The sequence below is a fragment of the Crinia signifera genome, chromosome 1 (assembly GCF_055691185.1).
Source record: "Crinia signifera chromosome 1, ASM5569118v1, whole genome shotgun sequence".
In the NCBI taxonomy this organism is placed as follows: Eukaryota; Metazoa; Chordata; class Amphibia; order Anura; family Myobatrachidae; genus Crinia; species Crinia signifera.
Window position 1 is genome coordinate 458,544,759 of NC_139217.1, and position 7,406 is coordinate 458,552,164.

A 7,406-nucleotide genomic window follows, 5' to 3' on the forward strand; every position below is an offset into this window, starting at 1 on the left:
TGCATGACCAGAATTAACCTGGCAATAACCAGCGTTTTTGCAGAACAGGAATCAGGGTATACAGTATCAGTACTTCAGCCTCAGTATCTCTGTATATCCCTATTGCCATTGTTCTACTCTCACTTTCTCTCCTACCCAGTATTTCCTTTTCTTTGTCCCTCTCTTTCTAATACCCCTTTCAGACCGCAAATGCCAGGTCATGAGTCCATCCTAGGAGCGACATTTGCGGTCTGTAAGTTCCCCTTCTCTCCAGACTTATTGACGGGTCAGTGACGTCACTCGGGGGCAGGGCTCAGAGGCATCGCGTCATCGTGGGGGGCGGAGGAGGAGGCAGAGCTTGGAACTGACGGTGCTGCCTCCTCCCTACTATGAATGGGATACCCGTTCACACTGCACCTTGACCCGGGTCAGACCCGTGTTTAACCCTGGATAGTTAACTCAACCAGGTCACTCAACCAGGGGTAGTCCTTTCACACCGCACCTCGACCCGGGTTGGTGACGTAACGACCTGGCAATAACCCAGGTTTAGAGTTTGGTGTGAATGGGGTATAAGTAATTCTTTCCCCTTAACTCTCCTTTTCATTCTCTCCCAGTTACCCTTTATATCTCCCTCTGTCTTTCTTCAATCTGTCCCTCTCTATTTACATCTCTCTCATAAGGGGTGTACACACGGAGCAAATTTTTGTTATTTTCTAAGCAATCTGACTAGATTGCTTAGAAAGTAAGCACAGATCTCTCCATGTGTATACTCCGAGAGATTAAATATCTCTTGCTAACTAAGTCAGTGCATGCAGCCACAATCTAGTCAGATTGCTTAGCAAATGACTGCAAATCTCTCTGTGTGTATAAAATGAGAGATACTGATTGCAATCTCTCATTTTGAACCACTACCCAGCCTTTTTTTGCTTAAGCAAAATTGCTTAGCAAAATTGCTTGGCAAAATTGCTTAGCACAAATCTCTGCGTGTGTATGTGCTCTCCATGGGAGATCTTGACACCAGAAAAATTGCTTAGCAAAATTGCTTAGCAAAATTGCTTAGCACAGATCTCTACGTGTGTATGCCCCTTTACTCCCTACATAGCTCCCCCTTTCCCTGTATCTTAACCCCCTCTCCCCTCTCTGTCTCTCTCCCCTCCCTTTATGTCTCTTTTCTCATGACTGTCTCTCTTTCTATCTAGCTACTGTATCTTTCTCACTAAGTAATTTTTTTCCTGTATGTCTCCCCTCTCTCTTTTCTAATGACTGTCTCTCCTTCTATCTGTCTCTCTCTCTCTTAGCCCCCCTCTCTCCTGCTCATTCTCTCTTATTCCCCCTCTCTCTTTTTACTCTCTCCCAGTCATTCTCGCTCTCTCACGCTGGTTCCCTCTTTCTTTCCTCTCCACCTCACTCTCATTTCCTCTCGCTCTTTGCCACTCTCTTTCTCCCTTACTCTCTCTCTCTCCTCGGAAACTGCCCCGCTGTCATGTCCAAGTGCACTCCGTGCCGCCCGCTCCTGTCAGGATAGTCACAGTCTATGGCCCGGCAGATGACATTTAACCAGCAGCTGCACCAGAGAGTTGTGACAAATAGACCTGTCACCAGTGAATTAACTAAATGATCCTTTGGGTTTAATTAAGCTTCATTGAGTAGAAAGAAAAAGAGAAGTCCGTATAAGTGGCCATTCCCAGTCGGTGTGACGGGACGTGTTTACACTGTGCCCAGAGTGCTGCAGAACACGTGTGTGTATCTGATGCTATCATTATTTATACAGGAAGAGATATTATTATTATTTAAATATAAGCCAGAGGGACAGAACATGTCAACAGTCAAAATGTTGACACATTTTAATACTAGTATTAGGTTTAGCCTAAAACACTGAAATATGCAGTGTCGACTTTTCGACTGTCATGTCAACATTATGACCACGTCGATATATCTCTATGTTGATACCTTACATGTTGGCATAGCATCTGTCGACATTCAGATCTTGTTACTATTCCGTCAACATTATGAATGTCAACATATCATAGCATTGCTGAAAGTTCCAAACCCTTTCCTCTTTATTCCTTCCTATGAAGCCCACAGTTTTCTCTGATAAGTTCTGTATCATTTCTTATTGCACCGATCAGAAATTATCTTAGTTTGCTATGTATTCAAATTGTCTAATAAGAGACCGACCCCAGGCAAAGATTCATAAGTAAAGTGAAAGATTCCACTTTGCTTCAGTGGTTGCACTGTCCGTGAGTTAGCAGATGCTGACTCGCTAGCTCCCTCTAGCTCTGCCAGAGTGTAACATCATGTGCCTCATTACAATAACAGTTCCCATTAACTAGTTAATTGCTGTACGTTACAACTGTAAATCTATAGTATAGGCTTAAGCAATCTATGGCTCTTTAGTTGTTAAGGAACAACAAGTTCCAGGTTACCCTGCAGGCTGGGACAGCCCAATGAAATCAGAATACGTCTATCATTTTCTAGGCTGCAATAGAGAAATGATAGACAAAGTGAGGAACTCAACGTGTGCTGGTATTTCTGACAGTCAGAAATATCTTCATTTATATTCAACCTATTTTATGTGACTGTCCGAATTTTCCAACTGCCGGAAAACACGTGGATCGGTGAACCGCAGATTCCGCAATTGAGTGTCCGTTTGTGACAGAACAAAATCGACCTTTTAATAAAGTCAAATCTACCTGTCCAAAATATGTCCGAAAACGGCCGCACTGAATAGGTGTTGATATACCCGACTGTTGGTATTATCGGACACACATTAACTACTCCCCTCATAATCGTATTGGTTACTATTGACAACATACCTCTTTTCATGTTTAGAAGCTTTATTCAATTTAACCCTACCTCTGTAAAGCATAAACATTAACCCTTAGCGTAACCGTTGGATATACAGGACAAGATTCTGTTACATGTTTAGAAAGGAAAACGGCGAATTATCGTTGTCATTTCACTAAAAATTACTATACCTAGTTGTCTGCTCTCATACTTATAGCACATACTCATCTATATCTCAGCACTTGGATACTGACCAAAGTGTGCTAGAAGCATTCAAAGCAGAGAGTGACACCTAGGCAGAAAAAAGGAACTGCACAGGTTGACAGGCGCAGGGTGCTAGAATGATCACTATAATCTATAACAGTATAAAAGAGGGACCCTGATTTTACAATTATTTTATTTCTTTAATTTATTATGTAATCAGTATCACCCTTATTATAAATAACTAAACAAACTGGCTTGGCAATTACTAGTTGGTGAAGAAGGATCTAAGAATAATAACATCATTTTTAAAAATAGAAGGGAATTTTAAGCAGAATTCCCATGGAGCATATGGGGGAGCCCTTACCCTCTCATGGTGTAATGCCATGATACAGGGGTGTCCTTTTGGCTCCACCCGCTCAAATACACATTATTGATGTCATTTGCATAGCCACACCTCTAAAATGATCTGCTGCAGAGAAGTGTGTGAGAGATATATACATTATATATTTATTAGATCTATTTATCTAGAAACAACGCAACCCTCCATTGCACATCCTGTGTTTGCCCTGGGCAGTCACCAAGGCTGCACACGAGCTGCCCAGGCCATGCCACCAGTCTACTTACATTTCCTCTACCTCTCAGTGCTTTGTAATCCCCCCAATACCCACTTCTCAGCCCCCCACTTATGTGAAATAAAAGAGAGTAACTCTTACCTCCTCCACGCTGGTTGGGGAAGGCGGCAGCCGCAAATCCCTGATGTCTCGTGTAGAACGTGGCCTGCTGCTGTCCAGGGAAAAAAACATCAGATTTGACATCACAAATAATAAAAAAAATGGCACAGCGGCCCAGCGGCAGGAACAATTACATTGATTTGTTTGGGCCAACTTATCAAGTAGCAGCATCTCCAAATCTTCAATTTGCTGCAAAATTCATCGGTACTTCTGTAGTTTCACGGCGCCGGAAGTGCAGAGGCTTGCGTGCCGCTCTAGCTATGAAACTTGGCAGCCTGCCAGAGGCTCTGTTTCACTGTGCGCGTGCCGCTCTAGCTCTGTCTGACTGAGCTTGTGCCGCTCTAGCTGTACGTAAACGTAAACAGCGTAGCGGCCGGCCAGCAGCAGCAGCGGCGCTGCCCAGGCACTGACATGTCAATGTCACTGTGGCACTTGTAGTTCCACAGTGAAATAGGCAGCGCCTGGGCACCGCTGACAACGGGGGTATGTTAAAGTGGACACCCCGGCACAGCGATGCCGGGGCTTCTAAACTGTACGCGGGATTCAGACGCAACTGCGTCTGAATCTCGAGTCACATAGATAGCCGCTAAGAAGTTTAGGTGGCCCTAGGGAAACACTATTGAAACCCACCCTCAGTGCCACTAGTGGACGCCACAGCTGTGGACCGTGTAAATCCCACTATCCACGCCCACCCGAAGCGTGGCGAGCGCAGCGAGCCCCGCGAGGGGCGTCGGTACGCGTCCTACGACCTTTTCATACCCCAACTATCCACGTCGGCGTGGAGTTGAGAATAGATTAGTGTGGCGAGCGCAGCGAGCCACCGAGCCCGAAGCGTGGCGAGCCCTGCGAGGGGACACGGATACCTTCACAGCTATCCGCGTCCCCTAGCGGGCTTCACAGGTGTCAGCGTCCGCTCGCCACACACCGAGCCCGAAGCGTGGCGAGCGGACGCTGACACCTGTGAAGCCCGCGAGGGGACGCGGATAGCTGTGAAGGTATCCGCGTGCGCTCGCCTCGCTGCGCTCGCCACACTAATCCATTCTCAACTCCACGCCGACGTGGATAGTGGGGGTATGAAAAGGTCGTAGGACGCGTACCGCCGCCGCTCGCCACGCTTCGGGTGGGCGTGGATAGTGGGATTTACACGGTCCACAGCTGTGGCGTCCACTAGTGGCACTGAGGGTGGGTTTCAATAGTGTTCCCCTAGGGCCACGTCTGAATCCAGGCTTTCCGGCTTCTTAGCGGCTATCTATGTAACTCGAGATTCAGACGCAGTTGCGTCTGAATCTCGCGTACAGTTTAGAAGCCCCGGCATCGCTGTGTCGGGGTGTCCACTTTAACATACCCCCGTTGTCAGCGGTGCCCAGGCGCTGCCTATTTCACTGTGGAACTACAAGTGCCACAGTGACATTGACCTGTCAGCGCCTGGGCAGCGCCGCTGCTGCTGGCCGGCCCCTACGCTGTTTACGTCCAGCTAGAGCGGCACAAGCTCAGTCAGACAGAGCTAGAGCGGCACGCGCACAGTGAAACAGAGCCTCTGGCAGGCTGCCAAGTTTCATAGCTAGAGCGGCACACGAGCCTCTGCACTTCCGGCGCCGTGAAACTACAGAAGTACCAATTCATCTTACAAACTGGTGGTTTTACTAAAGGCAAAACCAAAAAAAAAAAAAACAACCCCACTACCTGATAAATCAGGCCCCTGTCACATATTATGCCAGTGCACCCGCACATGTTATACATGATTCGGAGGAAAAATATCAAGTTTTACTCAACCAGTTTTACCCTCACTTAGGTCTTTGCCGACCAGCTTCACCCTCACATACCCCATGCTGACCAGCTTTACCCTCACATACCCCATGCCAACCAGCTTTACCCTCACATGCCGACCAGCTTTACCCTCACATGCCCCATCTCAACCAGCTTTACCCTCACATACCCCATGCCGACCAGCTTTACCCTCACATACCCCATGCCGACCAGCTTTACCCTCACATACCCCATGCCGACCAGCTTTACCCTCACATGCCCCATGCCGACCAGCTTTACCCTCACATGCCCCATGCCAACCAGCTTTATCCTCACATGCCGACCAGCTTTACCCTCACATGCCCCATGCCGACCAGCTTTACCCTCACATGCCCCATGCTGACCAGCTTTACCCTCACATACCCCATGCCGACCAGCTTTACCCTCACATGCCGACCAGCTTTACCCTCACACGCCCCATCTCAACCAGCTTCACCCTCAAATACCCCATGCCGACCAGCTTCATCCTCACATACCCCATGCCGACCAGCTTCATCCTCACATACCCCATGCGGACCAGCTTTACCCTCACATACCCCATGCCGACCAGCTTTACCCTCACATGCCCCATGCCGACCAGCTTTACCCTCACATGCCCCATGCTGACCAGCTTTACCCTCACATACCCCATGCCGACCAGCTTTACCCTCACATGCCGACCAGCTTCATCCTCACATACCCCATGCCGACCAGCTTCATCCTCACATACCCCATGCCGACCAGCTTCATCCTCACATAACCCATGCCCCATGCCGACCAGCTTTACCCTCACATGCCCCATGCCGACCAGCTTCATCCTCACATACCCCATGCCCCATGCCGACCAGCTTTACCCTCACATGCCCCATGCCGACCAGCTTTACCCTCACATGCCCCATGCCGACCAGCTTTACCCTCACATGCCCCATGCTGACCAGCTTTACCCTCACATACCCCATGCCGACCAGCTTCATCCTCACATACCCCATGCCGACCAGCTTCATCCTCACATAACCCATGCCCCATGCCGACCAGCTTCACCCTCACATACCCCATGCCGACCAGCTTCATCCTCACATACCCCATGCCGACCAGCTTCATCCTCACATAACCCATGCCCCATGCCGACCAGCTTCATCCTCACATACCCCATGCCCCATGCCGACCAGCTTTACCCTCACATGCCCCATCTCAACCAGCTTCACCCTCACATACCCCATGCCGACCAGCTTCACCCTCACATACCCCATGCCGACCAGCTTCACCCTCACATACCCCATGCCGACCAGCTTTACCCTCACATGCCCCATGCCGACCAGCTTTATCCTCACATACCCCATGCCGACCAGCTTTATCCTCACATACCCCATGCCGACCAGCTTCACCCTCACACGCCCCATGCCGACCAGCTTTACCCTCACATGCCCCATGCCGACCAGCTTTACCCTCACATACCCCATGCCGACCAGCTTTACCCTCACATACCCCATGCCGACCAGCTTTATCCTCACATACCCCATGCCGACCAGCTTCACCCTCACATACCCCATGCCGACCAGCTTTACCCTCACATGCCCCATGCCGACCAGCTTTACCCTCACATACCCCATGCCGACCAGCTTCACCCTCAAATACCCCATGCCGACCAGCTTCATCCTCACATACCCCATGCCGACCAGCTTCATCCTCACATACCCCATGCCGACCAGCTTCATCCTCACATAACCCATGCCGACCAGCTTTACCCTCACATACCCCATGCCGACCAGCTTCATCCTCACATACCCCATGCCCCATGCCGACCAGCTTTACCCTCACATACCCCATGCCGACCAGCTTTACCCTCACATACCCCATGCCGACCAGCTTTATCCTCACATACCCCATGCCGACCAGCTTCACCCTCACATACCCCATGCC

At 49.5% G+C, this 7,406-nt stretch overlaps 1 protein-coding gene across 3 annotated transcripts in view; it reads right to left on the bottom strand.

Moving 5' to 3' along the window:
* TCF4 (transcription factor 4) overlaps window positions 1–3,742 on the bottom strand; it is a 329,034-nt gene extending 325,292 nt beyond the window's left edge. The window contains exon 1 of one of the 3 annotated variants that reach the window (XM_083155221.1): window positions 3,684–3,742. The gene's annotated coding sequence lies outside the window, so the exon portion shown is untranslated. The remainder of the gene's footprint in view (window positions 1–3,683) is intronic. The other 2 variants (XM_083155222.1, XM_083155213.1) reach the window with 2 other exon arrangements.
* Between the last annotated feature and the right edge of the window lie 3,664 nt (window positions 3,743–7,406).